The sequence below is a fragment of the Falco biarmicus genome, chromosome 2, assembly GCF_023638135.1.
Source record: "Falco biarmicus isolate bFalBia1 chromosome 2, bFalBia1.pri, whole genome shotgun sequence".
Lineage (NCBI taxonomy): Eukaryota > Metazoa > Chordata > Aves > Falconiformes > Falconidae > Falco > Falco biarmicus.
In genome coordinates this window covers 86,512,293-86,540,204 of record NC_079289.1, presented here as the reverse complement: position 1 = coordinate 86,540,204, position 27,912 = coordinate 86,512,293, and the positions used below count along the sequence as shown (strand labels likewise).

General features: G+C 38.5%; 1 protein-coding gene across 5 annotated transcripts in view; it reads right to left on the bottom strand.

Annotated features, from left to right (window-relative positions):
- The window catches only part of TAB3 (TGF-beta activated kinase 1 (MAP3K7) binding protein 3), a 47,789-nt gene extending 20,326 nt beyond the window's left edge, over window positions 1–27,463 (bottom strand). For 2 of the 5 annotated variants that reach the window (XM_056328142.1, XM_056328143.1), the window contains exon 1: window positions 27,190–27,445. The gene's annotated coding sequence lies outside the window, so the exon portion shown is untranslated. Of the gene's footprint in view, window positions 1–15,691; window positions 15,773–27,189 lie in introns of all 5 variants that reach the window. The other 3 variants (XM_056328141.1, XR_008820139.1, XM_056328140.1) reach the window with 3 other exon arrangements.
- Window positions 27,464–27,912: the final 449 nt, after the last annotated feature.

Below are 27,912 nucleotides of genomic sequence, written 5' to 3'. Positions count from 1 at the left end.
AACTGTTACACATTTACTCCAAGTGGAAATTCTGAACAGTCTGTAGAAAAGTCTGAAGTTATTACAAAGCACCCATGTCTTTGTTATTTACAACATGCTAAAAATAACAGGCTGGAAAACTAAGTAGCACAATTACCCAAAAATACTCCTCTAGTAACAGGGTTTAAACACATTACATCACTACCAATCCAAGAAGTTGGAAACAATTTTTGTCAAACACAAGGTTTAAACAGAATTTTAGAAGACCTTTTTAGGACTACGATAAGCATCTATTCAAGATTTTTGTAAAGCACCTTTTATATTCATAGAAACATGATTAGTGATCAAAAAACCCTCTTTTCTTTTCAGGATTCTTGTATTCAACAGCAAAAAGATTCTATCTGAACTTTAGTACTCCAGGACTACTAGAAGGCAAATACAACCTGAGACAACAAATACTTTTCCCACTTGTGGCTCATGATCACAGCAGTTATCAAAAGGCAGTAAAGTCTAAGTAAAGATTCACAAAGACTTTGCGTGAAGGTGGTGCATGACATAGGGCCTGTAACACATCTGTTATTGCTAAGCTTCAAAAGCCTTTCCAACGTTACTACTCAGTCGAATTCTTCACTGCAGAGAATGTAATCCTGTGTTCAAAAACAGAATTGAAAGTCATATGTCAGCAGAGCTGGTGTTCAAGTAATTTGGTAGCTACTCAAACTTCCAAGTTTAAATCATGTTTATCTCAACCTCAGTGCAGTTGAGGGTGTCACACAGTACAGGTATTCCAATCAGCTTTTCACTTGTTAGCTCAACTTCCAATAGCAGTCTAAAGCAGACTGCAACAAATTTACAACAGATCAGCACATACACATACCCTTACGTGCTAATAAACTCCAACAGTTTCCTGTATCTTTCCTAAGAAAGTCTCTTAGTTTTCGTAGGCAAGAAAATAGAACATATACCTTCAAAGAAATATGAAGTGTCAGGTTTAAGGTAAAAAGCTTTGCTTTGTTTTGTTTTGTTTTTTCTTCCATTATGATTTTGAGTATTTAATAACCATGCCTTTCTTTTCTCATGTTTTTCTAAGTAGTACTTCCTTTCTCTGAAAAGGAGCAAACCAAAAACTATGACCACAACAAAAGCAGAAGTCAAGTCCACTCCACTATCTGGCTACTATGTACGTGGACAGCTCTGAACTGACATTAGCACCGATTAAGTAACACATACGCTTACAGGAAGGGTTGCTCTACGTCCTATCTGATATATTCTAGTATCCAGTATTAAATCTGTCAGATCACACTCTTTCTCAAGATGAGACAAGTTTAAGCAGTGCTGCTGTGATTTAAGAAATACTGCAATAAACTTACACTGTACAATCCCAGTGCAGTTCTGTCCACTACAGTAATGCTGCAGACCCCTTTTATTTTAAAAGGAAATTAATTTTCACTGACTACAAGAGCCAGCTGAAACTTCATTATCTACATCTACACTCACAGTACAGGATCTTCTGTAAAACATACTTTTCATAAATGACAAATATCATGCTTTGATAAACAATCTACCACTAGCATTCTCAAAGAAAACCTGACAGCAATCAAGTTGTACGTGTTTCTAGACAGCTCTCCTTTTCCCAGGAGGCAGGAAATGAAGAGCAGTAACGGAGGAGAACCACTACCAGAATAAACTGCAGTTAACCCCCCTGTGGAATAACAAATGACAGTATCCAAAAATCTGAAATAAAAGATAATAATTTTAAGAATTTAATTTAAATGAGTAAAGCCCTTCGCATCACCTCTCTTCAAATGAAAACTCATGGGTGAGCAGACTGAAGATCCATCATCAATACCTACAATGTTTTTCTACAATACTTTTACAATCTAAATAAATAACTTCTTCTATGCTTTTCTAACAATTCCTGATCATGTGTGGTGAGTAGAGATGGAACACTCAAAGTAATTTGCACCTATTGGCCAACTACAAATTTTATCAGAGTTCTCGTCTAAACACAAAAAATGGAAAACAAATTTCCATTCTCATTTTAAAGAGTTGAAGCTTCTAGCCTTTACAGTTACACAGATCCTTGAAAAGTCTATAAGAAACACAAAATAATTGTCTTGAGAAGCATGAACACACAATCATTCAGAACTCCTTGGATTGTATGGCTACACTACTGTGGAAATTTATTATTTTTCAGCCAATACCACAACATCCACTCCTGCTGCATCTAGGAGCCCAGCATTTTGTCCTGCCTATTCTGCTTGACCTGCCCACAACTCACTGCACATTTTCCACTCTAAGCAGACACAAACTGGCTGGAATACAATACTTGCTTCCCATGTTGCTCCATAGCAGCGGGCAGGTGGAGAAGCAAGTTGTTCAGAGAGCCAAGAGCTTACAGCACAGACTATACAGCTAAGATGCTCAGACAACAAGAACTCCCGCTGAGCCACAAGAGCCTAAGAAAGCAATCCTTCAAAGCTTCTTTCTTTCACAGCATGCACAGGCTAAGGCACATGCTGAGGTGCACTACACTACCAGCCTTACAAATACTGAAAGTTTACAGAGCAGAACACATCAAAAACCAACCCAAAGTCACAATGAAAGCAAGGAGCTTCATCTGTAACTTTCAAAGATGAGGACACCCAAACTCTACTTGAGGAGTATTTCACCAGCATGGAATGAATTTACATTGATACATACACGGCAGTTCTAACAGAAAAACCAAAGGATATTGTTGCAGAATTTGTTCTGCTGTGTTAACGCACAGATGACCTTGGGAGCCACTACTGAATCCTGGGGATTATGCAAAGCATGACTCAAGTCCTAAACAAGTGCACTACTCAGTTTTCCACACTTTTTACACACCCAAATTATATGTACAGAAAAACAGTATCTTTTAATCTTCCTTCCTTAAGCCATCTGCATACCCTGCAAATTCAAAAGTCATTACAAAAAAGTTCCATCTATCAACTGATGCCTCTTTTCTGAAAGAATGAGTAAAAAATTAGAACTACTATGGTGTTGATACTCCCCACAGATAACATTCTGTATATAAATATATATACACAAAAGGAAAACCATCTCACTACTGATATTTTTGAAGCACTAAATCACTTAAAGATACATGAATCATCAGTGATGAGATCCAATTGAAAAATAACAGGTCAATATGCACTATCCAGGAGTTTATAAATTATGTACTGATGCACACTTACGCAAGCACAATGTCTGCAGCAACTAAAATAATTCCTGAGTGAATTTCCAGAAAACAGGTTACCTGGAAGAGTTTTTCAGGCCTCATCAATTGCAAGTTAAAGAGTTTTATAACAGCAGCTGCACTTTGAAAGATCAGAGGAAAAACCCACCACAAAACATAGTAATAAATAAACCAGTTTATAAAAGTAACACTTCATAGGCATCGTGCTTCTATATGTCTTGCATAAATTCTTTCATCTTAAAAGATTATTATTTAAATTTTTAGATTACAAGGATGAGAAAACACAGATGGATTTAAGTACAGTCACATAAAGAACCTCAGTTTTTCCTCTGAACACAACACAAATGTAATCCTTAAATTTCACTGTCCTGACTTCTAAACAAATGCATGCTGATGTCTACAGATAAAAAGTGGATTTACTGAATGACGGTCGTATGAACTCAACCCAATATTTTTAAATTAATCAATTTTTTCTTCCTTGTTAACCTTGTTTGATCGAAGTGTTGAAGCAGAATTTTGGTCTCCAGATTCATAAATGCAGCACAAATTTTTTACTTAAGCACTCATAAGGCAATTCCTTCAAACACTTGCACTGGACTGACAGGCTTTTAGCCAAGAGGTAGAAAAGGATTCAGGGAAAGCTAGCAAACCTGGATGGTCTATTCTGTCTAAACATTGCAGGAACTGGAGTATGAAGATACCATGAAATTCAGGTGGACAAAACAGTAAAACACTATCAACTTCTTAATTATGAAATCTTCAGAACAGAAAAAAACAAAATTAACACAAATCAGGAAGCTGAAAAGAAAAATCAACATGCATAACATCTCCACCCAGCAAAAGTGATTTTGACTTTAGAGCCATTTAAACTCATTTGCAGTGAATATGAACTAGCAACTCCAATGAACACTTATACAATCCAAACTCATGACAGCAATTCCTACTTGTTACGTTTAAACATCAAACTCATTCCTGCTTATATTTGCTATTGGCATTCAGGCAGAAAAGTTCTAAGTAACACTGGTATCAATGCTACTCAGAACTTCATTCCTGTTCTGAGCCAAACAGAAGAGCAGTATCAGCGTGAATACCTCCCCTGAACAGCAATTTTCCTTATTTCTCTGGTAACCAACAGAGGGAGAACTGCGAAGAGCGAGCACACGAATTGAGGAACCAGAACAAGATAGGAAAATATAAAATTCAGTTTCATTAATCTAGATCAGTACAGAATTTTACTTTCAATAAAAACGGTAGGCTAAATAAAAATGAGATCGTGTCCAAAAGAAAAATATGGTGTTCTTTAAATGGAAGAATAATAATAAAAGCCTAACGCTCATTTGTAGTAACTTTACTAAAACATACCATTTTGTTTTCAAAGCCATGCCAGACTAACTGGCTGGACAGCATGAGTTCTGAATCTGAGTGACATTTTAGATTTTTTATTCTAAATTCATTTATTAAATGGAAAGAATTGTGAGTGAATCTTATGAATTATATTCCTTCTTGAGGTAATGTTAGCTACAGTTGAAATTACTTTTTCAGTTTTGTCATTGCCTTTTTCCTACTCATTTATTTGCTGAAGTTGGTCTCAAGAATAAGTTATTCCATCTTTTCTGGAGAGAAAAAAAAAAAAGAAAAAAAGAAAAAATCATCTGCTCTAGTCTGAAAAGCCTTTTAGAAGAGCACAGACCGTTCATGCTCAAAGCACAAAAAACCTTAGCATTACTAGGCTTGTTCTACAAAGTAGTATTACTAAAGTATACAGCAAACAAGAATACACAGAGTGCTTAGGAAGTATGACAGTTTTATATAGATCATGACTTTTATATCTATATAATTTAAAAAAAATTAGTTGCTTATTAAGAACATGTATTAGGACATTTATGTTATGTGACTACTTACTTCCGTATTCCTAAATTCAAGATGTCTTATAGTATGGAAATAATCCTACCAAAATGTCGTCCAGGTATTGCACTCCAGTGTTCCTCTTTACCAGGCACAGTGCATAAGAGATTCTCAAAATAATCTATTATTTTCCCAACTGTGAAAATTATTTCATTGTACTACTACAACACAAAGATTTAAGCTGTATTTGAAACTATAGCCTATCTTTATTAAACCCTATATTTATAGCTATAATGTATAAAAACATTATTTATATGGCCCAAGAAAGATGATGAAAACATTCTACCTCTCACAAAAGTAAAATATCATCTATTTCATCTTCAGCACTCAAATTTAACTAGTCCAAAGCATTTATAATTGTTTGGGAATAAAAAAAAAAATCTTGAGCAAGTTAAGTCCCTAGAAACTCTCTTACTGCAAAAGGATTTCAAGTTTTTATTTACACATACATGTATATAAATTCAAAACTATTCAGTGAATTACATGTTAGTTGCAGTTTCTTGAATGAAGTTATCCTATAAGCAAGGACTGCTTAGGGGGTAATGTCAATTTACTTCTAGAATAGATGTGGACAAACTTCCACTGCCTCCAGAGCCATCTACAGACCTGGTTACAATTCTCCAAGGATGCCAAGATTTGGTGCATATGGGGCAGCATGAAAAAGCAGTGAGATCAGTTGTAGTGAATTACAACTCATACACAACTGAACAGCTTTCTCTACCTTTCTTCCCACTCCAGTCAACTCAGCTGAACTAACTGAACCTGCTAAAACAGTTAAAAAAGAAAAAAAAAATAGTTTAATAAGCCTACCCTGCACAATGGATGGCTCACTGAATAACACACCATTGTGGAAAGGAATTTAAAATGGTAAAAAGGGGAAAGGGATACAGGACCAGGAGCAACACCTCTCTCTCTTGAGCACAGGTAAGCCAGCTGATGAGTTAAAGCCGTAACAAAAATGCACTTTCACCTGAAGCAGAGTTAGAACACAAGAACCAAAGCTGTTCTTGTATGAACAGCACTAAATCAGGATGGGGATTTTGCCAAGTGTTGTCAGTACTGGAGTTAGAGAACATGACTGTGGCGCTGCAAGAAAGCTGTCAGCTGAGCTCAGAAGGTATACACACCACCAGCAAGAGGTCTGAACTGAAACTGTACTTCAACCTCCATGTCGCTTCCCCACAGGCCATGCAATGCTGTTCTCTACAAAAAAATCTTTCTGAAAACTGTGATGGGCCAACTGATTATAGGCAGCCAGTTCCTTATCACTGACAGAGCTATACCTTCCACATCTCTGTTGACACATTGGTTACATGCTTCCAAAGGCTACAGTACCCTCCATACACTGCATGCTGACAGTAAAACGTGAGAAGACAACAAAGGAATTAGTTCAGCCAACAGATTTAGGAAGTACTTTGTTAGACAAGGTATTAATATCTTTTAGTTTTAACCTAACACTGTGGTTTTAACAGATAAATATGATTTCAGCCGAAGTCTACATTACTATGTGACCACAGCCCAATTCCACTTCTGTATTTCAATACTCAAGCAGATGTAAAGTTGTATAATTACTGCGGTGCTTCCTACAATGCAACTGCAAACACAAAGAGAGACTGCTAAATAGCCACATTTTGTAAATAAGCTTGTATAAAACCATGAAATCTGAAGATGACGATTCAAATTAAGTTGCCTCAAACACAAGATTAACTAAACAAAAACATACTTTAACATCCCAACCCACACATACCTACTATTAAATCGGCATTTGCACCCAATTATAGCCTTGTAAACATGCCTGGCACATGACCTGGCCGCAGATGCAATCAAGTAATCTCACCTCTAATCCTTGAGCAGCCTCTGGAACCACTGTTGGCTTAAATTCAAAGGTGCCCACACAGAATATTAAACTGACTGTAATAGTTTAGAGTCATCATGCTATTCTGACACTGGGAATAATAGAGAACAATTTTGTACACTATTTCCATTTATTTAACCATTCAAATAAAGAAAAGCAATTAACTCATCCCATATATGTCAGAACACACATCAGTCCAGCTGACTTCAGATTGCTCTTGCAGCAAAGGCACCAAACACTTTTATGGTAATGTGACACCTTTGTAAAGATTTGCTAGCTGGAAGATCTTAAATTCTCAAAGATAAGAGAAACCAAACTGTTATAAGTGTGAAGAGATCAATTTTTACTCACAACCATCTTCAGTCACCCACTCGCACTGTTTAAACATGATGTATGACAAAAAAACCAAGGATAACTTTTCCCTGCAACTATGATTACATATAGCTAAGAACAACTATCCCACCTCACAAATCACAATAACCATTTGTTACAGAAGCTTTTTTTATTTACAGGGTGAGATATCCCACAGCTTTGGGACTCTATTGCTTCACAGAGTAGGAAAGACACGTACAATAGAGTTTAAAGACGTTCTGTCGGTTCATACAGATGTATTAAGTTCAACAAAGCAAAAGAAAAGCAGGCAATACCTAAAGCTGAGCTCAGCAGGCTGCTGTCACTGCTCTGAATGCCTGGCTATGTCACTAAGAACACAACACAACTCCATGGTTTGGCAAGCTGTCTTATGACGACCGCTCATTCACTTGCATAAAAGATCAACAGATTCATAAAGCTCCTGGAGAGTACGAAGGCAATGTGAAGCACAATAAAGGGGTATACAGAAAACTAAAAATAAAGCTGACAAGCTATTGCTGCTGACCACTGGTCTCTCATATTATGGTACAGTTATACAGGCTCACCTGACAGTTCCTGGTTCGATACCCCTGTCCATTTAGCCATACGGTAGTTAAACAGCCATATAATAGTTACACAGATGATGGCCTAGAACATCTTTGAGTACTAAAATGGAATGTAAATCATTAAAGCCAGCACGACGAGAATACTGTTATCTCACACTGATGAAATGGGAGTGTAGAGCAACGAAGACATTCCTTCTCTTGTGTTTTATTTTCATTAGTTTAAACTTAAGCAATAATCAGTTTTATCCATGTTTGAAACTCCACAGATTCCATAAATGAGGAATATTGTGATACAATGTTGTGTGTCTTCATCACGCAAAAGCAGTGTGCAACTCTGAGGTAAGACGCACCTGGACGGAGGAAAACCATTTTTGCCACAACAGTGACACTGCCTAGGAACAGGACTCAAGCACAATAAGGTTTCATCTGTGGTCTGTGGGCAAGCATGTTATGACACAGGTTCTTGCTAAAAATCAAAAAGTCATAATCAATCACTATTCCCTCTTAGGCATGAATTTTGTGTTGCTTTGTGTGACATTTGCTTTTCTTTTCTCCATCACAGTCTACCATCCTTCTGAGCCACCAACATCTAAATGGATTAGTGTTATCTATTTACTGGGTTTCTTCTGCCATCTATAAGACAAAAAAAAAAAAAAAAAAAAGTCACAGGAACAACATAAGCAATGCAGTGTTTACACAGATTACAAAAAACCCAAAATATCAGGCACTGAGACAGCAAGTTGTGAGGTGGAAAACAAGCCAGAAGTATTGCTCTGTTAGATCTAAAGATCTAACATTTGCGAAACAACTCACACATTATTTAATAACCTTGGTCATGATTAAATGTCTGTCCCTTAAAGGTAGGACTAGTATTTGAGAATAAGAGACCATATTTATTCCACTGCTCTGGAAGTAAAAGGAGTGAAAGTCATCCCTACCCTATATACAAGTCACACCTTCACAAAGCAGAATTTACTTTTAATAACTACATGATACTTTGCACCACAAGATATTAAAAACTGAAGACTGCTTAACTGGAATAATTACACCCATTCTAGCAAGTGGTTAAGAGGTTCTTGGCCAGTAATTCCCCACCAAGTACATCACAGAATCATAGAATGTTTGGGTTTGAAGGTAGCTTTAAAGATCATCTAATTCCAGCCCTGCTGCTGAGGACAGGGACACCTTCCACTACCCCAGATTGCTCAAAGCCCCATCCAACCTGGCCTTGAACACTTCTAATGAAGTCCTTCTAACGAGGAGGTATCCACTTCTCTGACCAGCCTGTTCCAGTGTCTCACAAGAAATTTTTTCCTTATGTCCAACCCAAACCTACCATCTTTCAGTTTAAAACCTCTGCCCCTCATCCTGTCACTACAGGCCTTGGTAAAAAGTCTCCCCCCGCCTTTCTCAAAAACCTGTGTCTCACTCCATGGCACAACCAGAATGAGCTCTTGCTACAGAACAAAGTTACAAGAAAATTAAGTTTTTAAGGCAGTGAGATAGTTCAGGAATGATGCTACTATGCAACAAATACTAATTTCCAGAAGAGTTCCGTGGAATACTAGGTGCAACTATAAGTTGTAAAACACAAGTGAGTTTGTATGCCTCACAGAAAATCCTGAGACTACCACAAGAATCATGTTAGTACCAAAAGCTATGAGGATGATGAATTGGCTTTCTTACCAAGACATACGATCTACAATTGACAGAAAGTTTATGAAATACAGACTGTGGCTGGAAAAAAACCTGCTGTGAACTAGCACACTGTCAGATTTCCTAATCCATAAATTCTAAGCGTTGGCCCTGCAAAAGGCAGTTTTAAAATGATATAGTTTTTTTTGACCATTATATCCTATTTTGGGAATCAAAATGAGCCAGAAAGGATACAAGAAAACGTTAAAGTGCATAGATACATAAAGCATGGGAAAATGTCTACTTGCAAATCTATGGATCATAAACTTCAGCTTTTTTAAAGTACAGTCGCCTATTCGTATTTCCAGGTTTAACAATTACTAGAAGCTGAGGTTTATACTAGAAGGAAATGGAGCTAACAAAAAATACTGGGCTATTGTTCAATACACAAGTTGTTCCGGAAAGTGGGCTTCCTTCTTCGAAGTCTGAGATTAACATTTCTCAAAGAAGTAATGTCTCTGCATATTGCAATGGACAGTGTTACCTGCAACTCACCAATCTGAACCTCAATCAGCTCAACAGGAATTTAATGCTGTTCCAGCCTAAGAGATCTTTCATAGCTCCTACACAAGGTAAGTGATTCTCAGCATTAGCTCCTGCTCCTACATCACAAATTCATTGCCACACTTACAATTTGTTTCGAAGACATTCAGAACAGGCTTTGTTACAAGATACATTTACGCTAGTCAAAAAAACAATGAGCCCTTCCAGCAGAAACTTCACAAAATGAAACACTGTACTTGCTTTTGCATGAGTTCAGAGCAGTAAGTATTCACTAAAGCCAGAAGTTCCAAGAAGTCTGAAGACAACAGTTATGATTTTAAAAAAATATGAACCAAATTGTCATTTGTTTTACCCACACATAGCTTGTAAAATTTCAGATTTAACTATACTCATAGATCAACTATTACACATTCAAATAGCTATTCTCATAATAGGCCTAAATGTCTCCCTCATTTTTCTTCACCTTCTCACTTTGATTTGGGCTTCTCCCTGCTAAAAATGTTTGCTCTGAATAAATAAACTGCTAGCAATAAATTTGAAATAGACCATTGACCATTTACAGATTAAAAGCAGCAAAATCACATTAGTCATCCAAGCTTGCTGATATTTCCGTAAAAGGCACGCTACTGTACTTCATGCATTAGGGCTATACTATTTGTATTATTAACCGGTTATTTGATTTACTGGGGTGGCTCAGCAAACAATTTCATGGTGAAGTAAAAGCTTGACCATCCTCTCAGAGTTATCTGATGTTGCACAAGATCTACAGAACTTGTAGAAAATTCACTCTTTTTAGTCAGCCATGCTATGAATTAGCAATAGGACGAGTGATTTATGACAACAGAAACCTAAAAAAATAAAATTTAATTGTTTATGCTATCAAAGAAAAGTTGAACTATTTGATTTAAGCCATTCTTAAGGTACGAAGAGGAGAAAAAAGTTCTAAATCAACTGCTTAAACATCAGGTTTCCTGCTCCTGACAGACTTTTTGTGATGGCTAACAGTGTTGTAAACAATAGTTAAAAATGAATTCTCTGTTAAGTCTCTGATGACAGACAAACCTTGAAAATACTCTATATTGAATACACCGACTGAATCAAAGATTTCTGTTTTGTTGGTAACTGCATATACGGAAGAGTGTTACAGCATAGGATGCAGGCAATTTCTGTAACACACCCTGTATTAACTTTTTTCTGCATCAATGAAGAAGTGATTGCAAAACATATTTACACCTGTAAAGAAGCATTCATTTTCCCATAGAGATAAAAGGAGATACTAAATAGCATTAATTACAATTGAAATGACCTATGTGAATTTATTAGCAACCCATGCAACTGACAACAGTGCAAAAAACAACATCTACTGCAAAGACTGCCTGCACACTACATTCACTACAACATTTATACCCAAGACGACCAGTTGAAAAAAGAAAAGAAAACAGTACTGGGAAGTGCGAACACCAATGCATCACTGGTTTTAGTCAGTCTACTTACTGCTAACCCCTCCTCACTTTGGCCACCTTAAACCAGAAGAAAAACCCTTGATTAGAAAGAAGTGGAGCTGAGCAAGGGGATGAGAAAAATCTCATTTCAGGATCCCTGGCAAACACACTGATGGAGGATATGACTCTACACAAAGGAGGGAAACAGACAGGCATATGTAAACAGGAACAAGAAAGAAGACAGAAATAAGGAGAGAGCAGATACAGAAAAAACAAGGAAGAGACAGGAATCAATACAGAGCAATGCAAAAGATATCAATAATACATAGAAATACCATATACTTCCTACACAACAGAAATCATCAACTTTCACTTTTGAAGTTTTGAATTAAGCTCTGGTGGCCTGACTGTGTAAATTTCCTTGACGTGATTAACTGCTACAAAATACAGCAGACATGTTACACAGCATGCCTGTCTTTTCTATCCTTGCAGGAGAATTTGTTAAGCTAAGGAACCATAACGTGAACCTTGCCTGTTTTGTGGTATCTTCTGGCAAGTCCTTACATGAATACCCACCCATAAGGGTGCCACAAGAACAGGTCATATTAAGAGGTTACATATAACATTATATTAATTTTATCTACATGTGTTTATTCCAGTATAACTTATTAACACATTTAGGTTATCTATAATCATGCATGTGCATCTATAGATGCTTCAATATGTGCCATAGTTGAGGAATTGCTATACACAATTTCTAGCAAAACAGAAAAGATTATCTTAAAATAAAAACATCACCTGCCACACACATGCATGTGTACATAGCTATTTTTCTATGTATATATACAAGTCATATAAGCCCTAGACTGAGCCTTTCCTCCCCCCTCCCCACCCACTACTTTTGCTTTTGGGGGCAGGGAGGGAAGCATGCTTTAAAATTAGATTTTTGTTTCTGCAACACGATTTGTTTTCTTTTAAGGACACATTTGTGTTCTACTAACATTATTTTAAGATGAAAAATTTTATCTCAGTTTAGCCCCAGACTGATTGTCTGGGGAGATGTGCCTTAGATACTACACAATGCAGACCTTTTGAAACGTTTTTGTTTTGCACTGGCTTCAGCATTCTCTACAAAGAATACTAATAGAACACATAAAAAGTCTGGTGGAAGAAAAGCCGTTAAGTTTTCCTCTTTCCGTAAGTAATGTCTACGTTATACCTGTTGCAGCAAGAAATGATGGTAGTATAAGGTAATGTTTAAGCAACTAACACTCAGATAAAGCTGTAGATGCCCTATCTGTAGAACTGCTTCAATGGCAAAGCTCCATGAGGAAGTCTAGATATTTCAGACCCACTCGTTCCATAATCTTAGGCCAGAAACAGGACAAGGCCAAACAGATAATGGGAAGACCAGAATATGAATACAAATGTTCATCCTAAGATACATTGATACATTCCTGCCAAAATTCAAAGGACTTGAACAATATCCAGTAGCTTTACTTGTTAAAAGCTTTAGAGTGTCCTCTTCCTTACAGAGAGCCTGGCACCAAATCAGGTGTTTTAATACCTGAGAGGGCAGGCTAAGAAAGTACAGATAGCAGAAGTAAAAGGGCAGCCACCGACACTGAACTTTTCCACACATGACATTTCTACTTCATATTGCCAAATAACTCTCATGATTTTTCTAAGGATTTAACATTAAATTAGAACCTTTATGAATTACAATCACTTGGTCATTCACAGCTATGTAACAGCACAAACCAATTCTAAAGACCACACTTTACGACATGCTTTCAGTCATGACTTTGGTAGGTTAAGGGAAAACTGTTTTTGCATTCCTGACACCTCGGTTACTCAATGACATTGTCTGCAAAGGCAGGTTGTCAGTATTCAGGTCATCAGTCATAATATTTGTTTATTTTTGTTGGTCTGGTACCAGGCCAGAAAATTTCAGATCCAAGCGGTGAGATTAACACAATTCCTGGCTGGAGCATGCATGACTTTTACATACAGATGATATAAAAAGGCCAGTTTTGTGATGATGCAGCCCTCTTTCACAGAGCCTGTGATCACAAACTATAGCAGAACACATTAAACAACTTTGTGGCTTTATAAAATCAGGCTTACAGTATAAAAATTAAAGGGAAAGAAGTCTTTTACTACTAGCCAGTCTTTCCACAGTCGACACTGCATGGCTGCCTGATGACAAAGTTATGAGCAAATTTCACTTTCATCAGGTAGAGCTACAGAAAAAAAATGGTATAAATCTAAACATGACACAAAATGAATGAAACACACTTTCAGGAATAAGTAGTATTTGGCTTTTCAAAGCATTTCACCCTAAAGTCTGTATACGTATACACAATTTCAGTTTTTAAAATACCTTACATTTATTCTATATGACAGATATTCTTCAAAAGGGAAGTTCAACACGCATGTTAAACACTTAAAGCAATCAGCATCTCTCTAAAACCAGATCATTTCCACACTGATCTGCCCTCCTGTAGTCCATTAAGGTTGGTAGGATAATCTGTGCTGATTTCATTTCCCTTTTAGGAAGCTATCCTCATAATCCTGCTTTAGAAGAATAAAAAAAAAAGAGGGGGGCTCAAAGACAGCTTCAACTTAAAATAGTTACTAACTCATTCTACTCTTAAAGAGGTTTGGATTATTTCACTTCTCCAAAACAAGAAGATGCTGTCCAGCAGCTCAGGGTAGGTGCATCTTCTAAAAGTGCTGTCCTTTTTTATTTTACCAGACCTCTCTGCTCTTACGGGATTATATAGGCCTTGTGGATAACTTTGTAAAACAGTAGCAAAAGAACTACTTGAAACTTTCTTTACGCTACACTAAAATTGCTCTAGTATTTGTGCTGCACTCAGTGCTATTCACCTTCAGAAGAACAGAAGGGTGCAACAGATAACCCATTCAATAGTCTGAGTAGTTGCAGATACAAGCTACAAAAATGTGTTTCTTTCACCTGATATGGTACAGAGGTTTCTTCGCTTAGATGCTGCAGCAAAGGAGGAGTGGTGAAAGAACTAACTTAATACCACACATCTCCCAATTTCTATACTGTAAAGAAGTGCCAGTGGCCACATGCTTTGTAGATAGTAATAAAGAGCACGCCCAGCTGTTCATTTAGACACTAAGAATATCAATCTGAAACACTGGTCTTTTGGTCCAACTCCCTGGGGTCTTGGAAGAGCACCATATGCCAAGACAACAGAGCAAGACAATCAAGTTATTTGTCTTCCTGCAAATCAAATGCAGCCTTGTATACAACAGGAGGTTAGACAGCAGAAAAATCTGAAGTTTAAAATAATTTGCACTCATCCCCCTGCCAGCCACACACACTGCCATCATATTCCCCTGAGGCCAGTAACTAACAAGACAAGTGTCTGCCCTAGACACAAGCAGCACAAAGTGACAGATTTGTACCTTTCAGAATAAAAAAAAAAGTTAAAAGTAAAAATGTTAAAATAACACTGTAATCTGATGCCTTGATTCTGAAATCATAGCGCAAGCAGTCACACTCTTTGCTCAACCAAACAGCCCAACGACTTCCTCAGATTTTTCACAAGCATTAAACAGAAACAAATCACAGCTCTAAGCACTTTCATGTCTTGGACTCAAGCATATGATTTGGGTTTTCTCTGTTTTTAGAGAAGAGGGACAGAGCTGAGAATCTTTGACATTTATACTACTGCTAAAGCACAAATCTTATTCAGAAGAGTATGTATTTTGGGTTTTGTGTCATTCTTCCCTTACAGAACAGAAAACAAAGCTACACTTCTGGACAATTAAACACTATTACTTTCTTTTGAAACAGAATTCAAATCTACCTGAAAATTAGATATAAACATACTTCTAAAATGCATGAATATGCACATTTTAAGAATAATCCTGCTAAATAGGACTGTGTATTTAAAGCTTATTTTTCAGTACCTGAATGGCCAGATGAGCTGAGCAATACTGTAACAGACCTGTTACATTAGACTACATACCACAGGCAGATTCTTTATTCCTTCCAATTGCTGGGGAAACATGCAAATTAAGCAGTCAGATATCTACTATAAGATGGCTAGTTGCTTTGATTCAGCATCAGGTTTAAAAAACAAAGATACTTTATCTTTTTAAAAAACCCTATAATACAAAGGTCAATGATTCTTACCTTAACAACTATTTCACATCACCAGTTTTCCATTATAGTAAACTAAATTCAGTACTGTTTAAATTCTGGGGGTTTTCTTGGCTAAAAAAAAAAAAAAAAAAAAAAAAAGAATGTAATATTTTTAAAACAGTATTTACCTGAGAACCACAATCACAAGAATCTTGTTACCAGATTTATATAGTAGTACAGCATTTTAGCAAACTTTTCCGCCAGGTAGGATTACTAGGTTCCATTCAGGGTAGACACAAGACCTTGGACACTGGAGGCCCACTAGTTCACCATTATTGTCTACAGAGTTTAATCTATGGAGTTACTCTTAATTCAGCTACCTTATTACATATTTAGTCTCATTTTCAAGTTAATTGAAAATAAATTTCACACAAATTTGAACACTTCTAAAAAAAATGTTCGTTCAACTCTGTTCATAATTGCTCAAATATGGGATCTCTATCACTTCGGTAGTTTGTCAGGTTTCTACACTCAACCGCTCACTTTGATCAGAAGAGCAACTTTCTACATATTTGAAAAGTAAATTAACTGGACACAGACAAAATTATCTTCTAATGAGACGCTGCCTTTATAATAAACAAATTTACAAGTATATGTAAGAGTAAAGACATTATTTACTTAGTTATATATGCTCAATTCAACTGAACTGATTCCAGAACAGAGACTGCACATAAAGAAAAACATACATTTAAGGTACAAGTTCAAACACTGTAGTACTGACTATCTATTTATTTATGTCAAAGTATTCACATCTATACCAAACTTATCAATGATTGAACACCATCATGAAAGAATCATAACAAGCATGCTTAAATTGGACGAGGATTTTTAATTATTTATTGCAAAAAGCAACTTCTAAATTTCAAATTATTACTTTCAAATAGAAGCTGAAGAATTAAATGAAACCTCATTACTAGAATTCAAAATGACATGTTCCCAATTTACAGAATTGTTCATACAACTGCTTTTACCTAAATAAAATTGCACTTGCAAATGTATTTTACATTTCAACTCAGGTTTTAAATTACTAGTGTAAAACAAGTATGTCTCTTTAGAGAAGACTATATAATAGAATATACATAACCTAGGCTAGGCTGGAGGTCAGGAGAAAGACTGAACTTACTAGTAAATTCTGTAATATTAGAACTTCTGATTAAGGTGGTATTAAATGTTATTTCCAGAAAAAAAAACAGGCAGAAGAAATCTTTAAACATCACAAGCACAAAATAATTCAGAGAAGGAAAAAAAACCAACCACCACATTAAAAATTACAACATAACTATACCCAAATATCAAACTTCTTATAAATTTTTTAACAGTGAGCCTGGGCTGCAGTCTACTTCCCTTCTATGCAGATACACAGAAATATGTAGTTACAAGGCAAAAGAAATATAGAACATCCAAATCCATCCATTTTTTCTCCGACATATGTTGTAACAACTGAAAACACCAAACAAACAATAGTAATAGCGAAAAAAAAGAAAAGGGGTTTGCTGATGTTGTTGAACTCTGAAAAACACTGAAAATTGAAACAAGTAAGCATTAGGCACAAAAATCCCTTAACTTCAGGAAATCAGTTTTGGAGGGAAAAAACCCCCTCTTTATCCAGGGCAGTATTTATCAGTATAAAATGCTCAGCTATACAGAACAAACTATGGGTGTTTCCACAAGAAAAAATTATCACATAGGAAGTCTCATCTGACTCTTTCATAATCACTTCAAACCAGCAAAAATACAGTAAATCTGAAAAAAGAATTTGCTTCTCCTTTCCTTTGAATGCTTGCTCCTCCCAATGCACTAGCACAAATGTTTAGGGACCGAATGGCAAACTGAACACTACTGAAGCTAAACTTTGATTTACAAACTCTAAATACTAGCTCAGTCTGGATCAGCTCCTTGATTCACCTCAAAACCCCATGAAACCTTGTGCTGTAATCAGATACACAACATTGAGACATAAGCTGGCCACCAGAGGCGAGAGACAGAAATGTTAGATCAAAATGTCATGATGAGATCTCATCAGGAAGATCTCAAAAGCAGACTCTCCCTTCAGGAAAGACAGAAGTGGCTATTACAAATTAAGACTATGCCATTATAAAAGCACTTCAAGTTTGATGTCATTTAGCATATTTCCTTCTGGGACACGCAGGCACCTCACAGTTGCAACCAACCATGCAACCAATAGTTCTGGTTGCAACCAACGTTATCTGGTCGGTGATACCTAATGTTTTAGACATTGAAGAAAAACAGGTGACATTTCTGGAAGTCTTCTTTTCAAGATCAAATGATAAAACAATCAGTATCCCTGTGAAATCCAAATGATCTACATTCAAGCAAGCCAGGAACCTAAATCCTGGAGAACGACTGATTGTTCCCAACTTCCCTGAAAACCTTCCTGATTCTTCATATTCTTTTTTATTTGGAAGAATTACAAAGAGTTCTTAGCCTTGATCACAGGAAAAACAAAGCTATGGGTCCAAATGACCCAAATAACAGGGCAAACAATGCGAAATACCTATACTGTGCTTGAATAATGCTAGTATTTTAATATGAGAAGCATAGAAATTATATGAATTTAATCTGCTGTCACGAAAGAATTAAAACAAACACCTAAAAAGAAGTCTGCAATCCTCACAGATCCCTCCTGAAAAGTTATTCAGCAGAATGTTTTACAATTACATTAATATATTCAGGAGTTATTCATCTTAGAATATCTGTGACTCACTTCATAAAACTAACACAAATTACAAGTACTCAAATACATGCATAATAACGGCCTATAATTCAATCTTGAGGTTTACACCTTAGTCAACTCATTTAATGTTTAAGCATTTTTTTCATAGCTAGCAATGTAACTAACCATTAAAGTACCCCTAGTTAAATACTGTTTAATACAAATGCAATACAACTATTTTACTGCTTTTTATGAACACACTCCTGAAATAACCACAATACTTTCTGAATATTGCAAAAAATCTAGCAATTTTTTAGAGTACCTATCTAATGGATAGTCTTTCTAGTAGCATTCTGTCATGCTATACATACTACCAGGTAAACAAGCAACTTAAGATGCCCATACTACATAACAGGGGATCATTGCTACTCACGAACAAATAATCCGAAACATCGAGTTCTTCTAATTGTTTGACATTTCTCCTAGTTTGGTAAAAAAATTAAATTTTACAATTATGTAACATGTTTACATAATTCACAAATTTCACTATACAAAGAAATAGCTTGCCCTACAAGTATACCATACACTTGCTGCAAAACCAAAACAAACTCCCAAAAAACCCAAAGTGCAGTAGAAAAAAAACCAAACAAACAGACAAAAGAAAGGCTTAAGCAAGTCCAAATGCATTCCCCCTAAACATGTAGAGTTTTCATTTTTTGAACAGACTAAATAGCCTGTACCATAAATAGTTTCATTTAAAAATTAGTGCGGCTTGCATAAGCACATGGCAGTCATCTTAACCGTTTTTACTGATGGCAATTCAACCAACAGTGACACAAGAAGTATATAAACATGTTCCACTCAGAAAGCAGCATTTAGAGTCTAATTCAAAATATCAGTAGCTTTTACTGTAATCTACTACTAAAAAGTTTAAACTCAAATATTCTACAAATGGACAAGTGGATACAGTAAACTAATGATTATAGGCAGGCAAATTTATTCAGAGTAGCCCCAAAGCAGAAATTTGCCACTGTCATGAGACCAAAACTTTTACTGTGAGACACGTTTGTACTTTCTTCAATCTGTGTTCTATCACATAATAAAAACATAACAAAAAGAGATACTAAAATGTTATGTCATGACTACTTTTTTCCCTCATGAATGAAAGACTATGAATCAAAGAAAAATACTAAAACCTTCTCTCTTTTTTTTTTTTCCCCCGCCTCTTTTTTTGGCTCTCTAAGTATTTATGAAACCCTTACCTTTTGGACCTTTCAAAACCCAAAAGACACTAAAAGAACTTTTTAGACTTCTTTTACAGAAAGATGGACTAAACAATGATTATGATGTAGATTTTAACAAGGAAGAAGGAGGGGTGGGGGACAAGACAGAAGGGGAAAAGACTGGGGTTTTTTCTTGTTTGGTTTTGTGGGCTTTTTTTAACTGAATTCAGAGAAGAATAGAGCCGAACAGCTTTTGAAATTTTCCTGCCAGTTCCCTAACACCACTTCCCTTTCATCCAGTTCTTAAGAGATATCAAGTCTGTGAACAACAATCCACACGGGGACTGCTTCAGTGAGTCCAAGACTGGCAATAAAAAGCTCTGTCCACCTTCCTCAACCACCAGAAGAGTAAGCAGAATGATCTTCTCTTTGTGAAGATATGGATTCCTTAAAAGGTGAGAGAAGTAGGAGCTCTCCCCTCCCCTTTTCTGTTGTTTCTAGGAGGGGAATTCTCTATCAGACTGGAAACACCAGTCCACTAATGCTGTGTTTTGACCTCTTACTAAGCAGATGTACATGAGAACAAAGTGCATCAGGACTTCTGAAAATCAGAAGTCCAGAACTGGACTGTACAAATAGGAAACAAACAACACACGCCTCCGTGCCCTGATGACATCTTGGTAACATACGCTCTTAGGAGACCTGTCATATATTTTTGCTACAACTTTTGCAGAAAGTGGTCTCAGTTAGGGAAAAGCAGCTTTCAAGTGACTGGGTGTTGCTCCAGAAACAGAAGTCCTGTTCATCACAGTACCAGCAATGTCTGTGTTGTTGGTACTAGCACCTCACTGAGTAACAATAGGAAAGATCAGTGAAGATCCCTCAATGTCCACATTACTATAGGAAGCTGTCAACCAGTTAATGGTACTAAAAATATCAAGACCTCCTGTACAGAGTTGCTGAGAGCAATTTTCCTGTTTGTCTTTGAAAAAACTTAAAGCTGTCCTCTACAGAAGCCACTAATTCATCTCCTTCTCATAGACCCCTGCTTCCTAGATGAATGAACTCTATTTCAACACCTGCGTGAGTTTTTTACTTTTTTTAAAATATAGTAGATAATTTCTGAAGACAGATTGAAAAAGCTGATCTTATTTCAGTCTCTCTTAGGCCTAAGGCTACCTTCAGCCTCATTTACCTCAACTCCCGAATCTGGAAAAGGACTGGCAGGTAGGACATTTACTTGACTTGGAACTTTCTCTAAAGCAAAAACATTTACTGTATCTAGAGAAAGGGCTTCAAAAGCAGAGGCAGATTTCATTTAAGGGGGTCTACATTCTGCCATTTATAAACTTAACTCTGCTGCAACAGATACCGTAGAAACTGCTTTCCCTTTCTCTTCCTTTAAACTGGATATTCCAAGTAAACAATAGTAAAAGAATATATTTACTACAGAAAGTGCTAATAAGCTCAAACCAACACAGAAGGAAACTGGATGTGAACAGGGACTTACCTCACAGTCACCACCTGCTACTGAAACCAGTACACATTGAAGGCTAACATCTTCAGTATAAAAGCAAGAGAAAGTACAAAACTGTATACATCATCCTGCACAATTATTCAAAAAGCTCGTAACACATGAAGCATTTTCAGACCAACAGTGAGATCTGTTTTGAAACACCTCTATAAAACATTGATGCTCATGAAAGAAGGAACACCAAACAAGGTTTTATAACCACATTTTCAAAATGCTGTCCTAACAGCAGGAAACCAGGCAGAGATCCGAACTAAAGTAACTCTTACCCCATGGTATCCATTTGAAACTTACAAATGAATTGCAAAACCCATGCTCATCTAAAAAAGCACTGACAAATATGTCTCTTTCTGAACACAATTTCATATGAGTGTTCTGAGTTCAGTTACACTTACTCAGCAATTCCAAGATTATTCAAGTCACATCTGTACACTACCAGATCACCTAGCAACTAAAACCTGATTTGTACCAGAAAAGGGCATATAGTGGCATTTCAGCAGAACTACCCAGAAAATAATAGTTTTTACCACCTTCAGGTCAGCGCTAAGAAGAAAAATGGTACTTGATGTAGAAAAGCTTGCTAGTAGAAATTTATCCTAATAACATTTTTTGATCAAGTATGAAGCAACTGAGTGAAATTGTGCCAAATTAACACTTTGCCTTATCTGGACATGCAATTTCTGATCTGACATCAACAGGATTACAATGAAAATTACTATTCCGTCAAGATAATCTTAAGAATTTAATGAAATAAGGGCAGCAGATACATTTCAACAGCAATACTCTACAAAAGACCTAGCACCTGTCTTACTACTTCTGCAAGCTGATCTTCAAGAACATCAACATGAAACCCAAGTTCTACATTTCCTTCATAACTTGCACAATGTCCAGGTAAAAAAAAACACTCTACCACCACCATCAAACCCAAACCCAACAACCAACCAAAACCCAACAACCCCCTCTACTTGCTCTGAACTGTTATTGATCCCATGCCCAATGCCAAAACCCAAAGAAAACAAGACCATTACTCTTTCAAGTGTTAGGAATAAATGTCCACAGCTTGAGTCAAGCCAAAGTACATAAAGCTCCCACAGAACAATAAGAATTATACTTCAAGGTTTATACCAATGTAACAATTGCTATGACATACATAGAACAAAACAAGCCTTTCACCAGCTGTATTCAGGAAGTTGTGACATTGTAAACCAGTACAAATTGTTCAAACAGATGTGACTTCAGGACAAATTACCTTAGAGCATAACCAAGGAAGGGAAAGCTGCAGTGAGATTAAAATACTAGCACTGCTGTGGTTATTGAATCTGATAAACAATCAAGGCATCCAATTTTTTTTCTGCCACAACATCCAAGAAAATACTGACAGTATCATTTTTTTTCTAAAAGTATCCCTAGAACAACCATGATTTCACAGAAATTGATCCACTTTTCAAATTAATATACATTTTGTGGATATGCAATTTGATTTGAAAACATACTGCATCTAGAACATGACTGATTTAACATAATCTGATGAAAGGTGTTTTTAAGAAAACATTCTTAATTATCCACCAGCAAGCCCACATGCAGGTAGGTAAACATCTATAATTAAGCTCTGACAATCAGGTTGCTGAATACTATTATAGCAGAAGGACCTTTATCTCTATTCTTTGTTCTTTATCTTCACTCTGCTTACAAAGCCACCCTGCTGTATACAACCCTCTGAAAAGAGCAAAGGGTGAACTAGTTTTCCTTACAATAGAGCTAGGTTAGGAAGAAACCTGGTAATGCACTGAAGATGTTTTTAAAACACCACTACTTTAAATTCAGGCCCTGAATAAAACAAACCCCACCTGGAATTCAAGAACTAATGCTTATTGAGAACACAAAGCTGTATATAACCTTACAAAGATTTTCCACTTTTATACTGTAGTGCTATGCTGGCTGTTATGAAAGAGTACTTGAAGAACATTCAATGTAGTAATCAATGGGGTGTAAGAATACTGAAATGTTAATTCCAGTCTGGCATTAAGCTGAGACACACACAGAGTGTGATCTATCTAGCATAATTAATCTTCAAAAAGAGAAAAAGAACAAGAAAAAAAACAACCATTAAGAACTTGCTGCCCATCTTGATCAGTCTGGTTTATTAGTGGTATTGTAACTTTGTTTCACCGTCTTGTAACATACTGAATTTTGCCAGATGTATTTCAGCTTCTCATGTTGATAAAAAGGTATTAGTGATGTTTTTTCTGGTAGTTGTGCACATGAGTCTCCTGGATACTAATACCACAGTGCCACCTTTTCAGCACTGACTGACACACCACCAAAGTCACTGACCAATTATCCACCTCATACAGAGCAAGAGATACTCGGAACCGATACTCAGTACCACAGAACCATCTGCACTTTCAGGTCAGATTTACATCATTTGTCTGAAGCTGCAGAGACAAATTTGCATAGTATTACTAGCATATGCACAAATTGAAAGCCTTTCAAAGGACAACTTCGATACTTCAAGGTTTGGCAGAGTACAAGAACCTATTCTAGAATGTTTTCAACCAACACCTTCAACATTTGCATACATGAGTCTAAACAAGTATTTCAAAACTCTCATCCTTCCATTTAGAAAGAATGCTCCACACATGTGAATTGGCACCATGACATCACCACACATTCAATCTCAACAAGACGATTCCTGGTCTTTCACAAGAACATGACAGCTGATATCACCCTTCAGACAACATTTTAGTCTACTGTGCCCATAAAGAAAAAACATTTTACAGAAAATGTATATTATATAGATAACTGAAGGAGAGCTCCAACTTGCAAAAAGGGCCAAATAATACCAGAAACGTTTGGCAGGGATTTGAAAGTAATATCCTAATATCAGTTTATTGCACTGGGCAGCACCACCAACTTCCAGTTTAGCTTTATTTTTCTGTTTCAGTGAAGACAGTAATAGGGACAGGAAAAAATATTGCAAAACCACAAGTCACATATTTCTACCTTGTAACTTAAAAACACTTGCAGTTAAAAGTAGTCCAAAACGTGCTTACGAAAAAGTTTGAGGCTTTGCATAAACTCTCTCTTAGTTTCAGTCTCCATTTGTCACCTGCCTTTTAAATGTACCATGTAACAAAAATAACTTTTTCACTGCAAATACCTTTACTTCCATTCATGTGGGCAACATAGGTACACACACACCAGGCACTGCACCTACTTCAGCTCACAGCAGTGGAAAGAGCAGTCTACAGACACTCCTAGAACAAAATGTCATACTATAGTTGAGTTGAATGACTACACATACATGAGAGACTTGACATTATCCAAACTTTATTAGATTTGATAATTTACTTAATGTTTGGATCATCGCTAAAATATTTTTTGCGTTAAAGAAGTAAATCAAAGCCTTTTGCTTGTATTGTTAGCAATTTTGCTACAACATTGCCACTGTAAAAGTAAAAAGCTGAATTACCATTCCACTTGAAGATACAGCTCTTTGAAAAATAATAAATATGCAACTTAAGAAGATGTTTTATTGAGTTATGTATTGCAGTACATAAAAAAACCTAACTCTGACCCTAACCAAGAATACTTCTGCAGGTCATACTTTCAGGCTACTTATGCTATTTAAAAAAACATACAAAATGAATCATCACAGGTTTAAAGTCAGGAGAAGGTATCTACAGACCAGTGCAACCAAAAACTTAACTTCATTTAAGTACTACATGATTTTTGAGGGGGGACAGAAACAGGCAAGCTAGTACCAGATAACCTTAAGAATCACATTAATGTATTCTCTTGGATGACATGAAAGAAACCCTTTACCACTAGGTTTAACATTTACCATTACTCCTTTACAACTCAATGGACAGACATCAGCACAGAAATACCACCAAAGTTGGGTGGAAAAGAGGACACACTTTCACAACACCTATTCAACCCATCTTGTCTTCATCAAGATAACAACTAATGGAAGGAAAAAGGAGCCTAGATGAGATCCAGGAAACAACAAGAGAGTGGACACAGAACTCACAATACCCTCTTTACATTTAACTGTAATCACTTACGCTAAAGGTTATACCCAAGCCAGATAAAAATACATCATAAAAGTATAGTTTCAAAATAAGCATCAATCACACCCAACTCACTGTACCTAAACGATTTAAGGTTAAAGGCAGACTTAAATGCTGTCTTTATTATCCTTTACTAATGCGTGTAAAATGTGATACGTTAATAATTTTATGGATGAACTGAGACAGTCTATGTATACATTAATAGAGGCTGTTACGGCATTTTTCAGATTGCTGTTATCAACTGACACCCTTCACAAGACAGGACAAAGGGCAGGCTTTAACGAATGTTGTGAAATACTTTATTTTTAAGAAGCCTGTTCCTCTCTCAGTACTAAGAGGAAATGAATTTAACATTTCTTCTTTTTAAATGAAATATGTTAACTGAAAATATACTTGAGAAGGGGCAGAAGAAAGTACTGCTCTTCTCACACATCTGGGAAAACAAAGCTATCAGAACAGACACTGACCTTCAACCATGCAGGCTTTACCTGTAAGTTTTAGGAGTTCTTTGATACTAAGCCCTCTGAAATCAGAACTGGCCAAGTGGACCTACTACAGAACATAAGCCTATAAACAACTACGACTCAATTTTATGACAGTGAACACCAGCACTAAAAATAACAGATGCCTATCAATACATCAGCAGAACTGGGTTGACCTATCCACTCTCAGTATTTATTTAGAATGGATGAAGAGAGAGAAAGGAAAGCTACCCTACAACATTAAGCTGAAAAATCTTGAAATGTAATTATAAAAGCATTACAAATAGCCATCTTTTTAGCCAGTTTGTTTATTTAGCTAATATTTACTGTATTCATCAGCTATAAAGATATTAACAGACTACCAACAGCATCTTCACATTAGTTACCACTGAAACCTTCTAAGACAGTTTAAGCATATTTGCCTGAACGTAGTGTCTTGCTCAAAGTTTTTCAATTAACTTCCAGTGTGGCATACCTGGGACATTCCATTTTTTTGGTGACAGGGATTTCCTAGCAAACTCCAAAATATAGTTAGTGTCAAGCCATGTAAGCAATTGCTTTCATCTCCCTGCTTTCTCCTTGCTAAAGCAAGGGAAAGAGCAGCCAACATCACGTTACACATCATGTTTGAATGAGGGAAAAACACACCAACTGCATAGTCAAATGCTAACACTGGAACAGTATCAAACCATAAATAAGAGTAGCAGCCTTCCACCATATTCACCGACATCAAAAAACAAACCAAAAGAAAATCCGAGCTGTTCTTGCCGGCAGCCAACACAAGCAATCGGTAAGATCTCAAACCTGACCCGAAGACAAGACTCTGGCCAGAGCACAACTAAGGCCTCGCTACCTTTGGGGGCCTTCTATCTCCAGAGCCAAGCCACAACAGCAGCAGCATCATACTGCAGACAACACGTCAAAGAGGCAGCGGCAGCTCTTTCACCTGTGAAATTATTTGCTGCTTTTATTTTTCACACAGCAAGGGCAGCATCTGTGGCCCAGCAGACACCGCAGCCGCTGCCGATCGGCTGCCCGCACGGGATCCCCGGGCAGCCAACCCGCCCCCCTCTCCCGAAGGGCTCCAGAAACAAACCCCAAAGTTTTCTCCGCTCGGTGCGTGGGAGTGCGGCAGCAAAACAAGCGGCAGGATCAACACGGGCACCCTCCCGTCACCGCACCCCCGCCCCCGCGCAGCCCGCGCCCGGCGGAGCCCCCCGCCCCGCTCCCGGGGCAGCCCGTCTCCCCCCGCCCCGCCGACGGGGCGGCCGCCGGCTCCAGCCCGCTCCCACCCCGCCTCTCCCTCGGCCGGGGGGGTTAGGGGTCACCCCAACGGGGCTGGGGGGGGGGGGCACGGAGGTGTCACCCCCCCTACTCCGCCCTGAGCCTCCCTCCCTGACTGGGCGCCCCCGGCAGCGGGGCAGCCCTGCCCGCCCCCGAATACCTCCCCCTCGCCCGTGTCCCCGTCCCGTCCCCCCTCCCCCGCCCCGGGGCCTGCCCCCTCACCGTGCTGCGCTGGGGGCTCGGCTTCAGCGGCGGCGGCTGCATGCCCACCCGCCCGCCCGCCCGGCCGGCCCCTCGCCTCTGCCCCGGGCCTCCGGGACGGCGACCGTACCGGGGGAGGGGGGGGGCGGGGGGGGACACACGGGAGGCGCCCCGCGCGGGCCCCCCCGCTCCTCCTGGGCACAAACCGGTTGGGGGGGAGGAGGGGGGGAGAGAGGCGCGTGCCCCCCCCGGTGAGGGCGCGCGGAGGCGGGGGGGGGGGGGCGTTCGCCGGGCGGCACCGGCTTTCCGCGAGAGGGGAGGGGGGAGAGGGGGAGGGGGCCCGGAGCGCGCCGCGCGGCCGGGAAGCGCTTCCGGGATAGGCGGGACGCGCCGCACGCTCAGTGCGGGGCGCTGAGGCCGCCGGGCGCGCGGCGGGGGGAGGGGCCCGGCCTGCGCCGACCAGGCTCCGACATGGCGCGGCCCGCGCGCCGGCCGCCCCCACACCCTCGCGAGATTTGGCGGCGCGGCGCGGGGCGGGGCGGGGGTTTGAACGCGCGCGGTAGCGGACCGTAGCGGGGGCAGTGCGGGGGGGCAGTGCGGGCGGGCGGGCGCTCGGCCGGGGGACCCCTTGTATCCCCGTCCCCCACGGCGTCCCGGGGCCTCTGGGGGCCGCGAGGCCTGGCTGCCGGCCCCGGGGGCTGGTGAGGGCGCTGCCAGCCGTGTGTGGCGCACGATCGGCGCGGC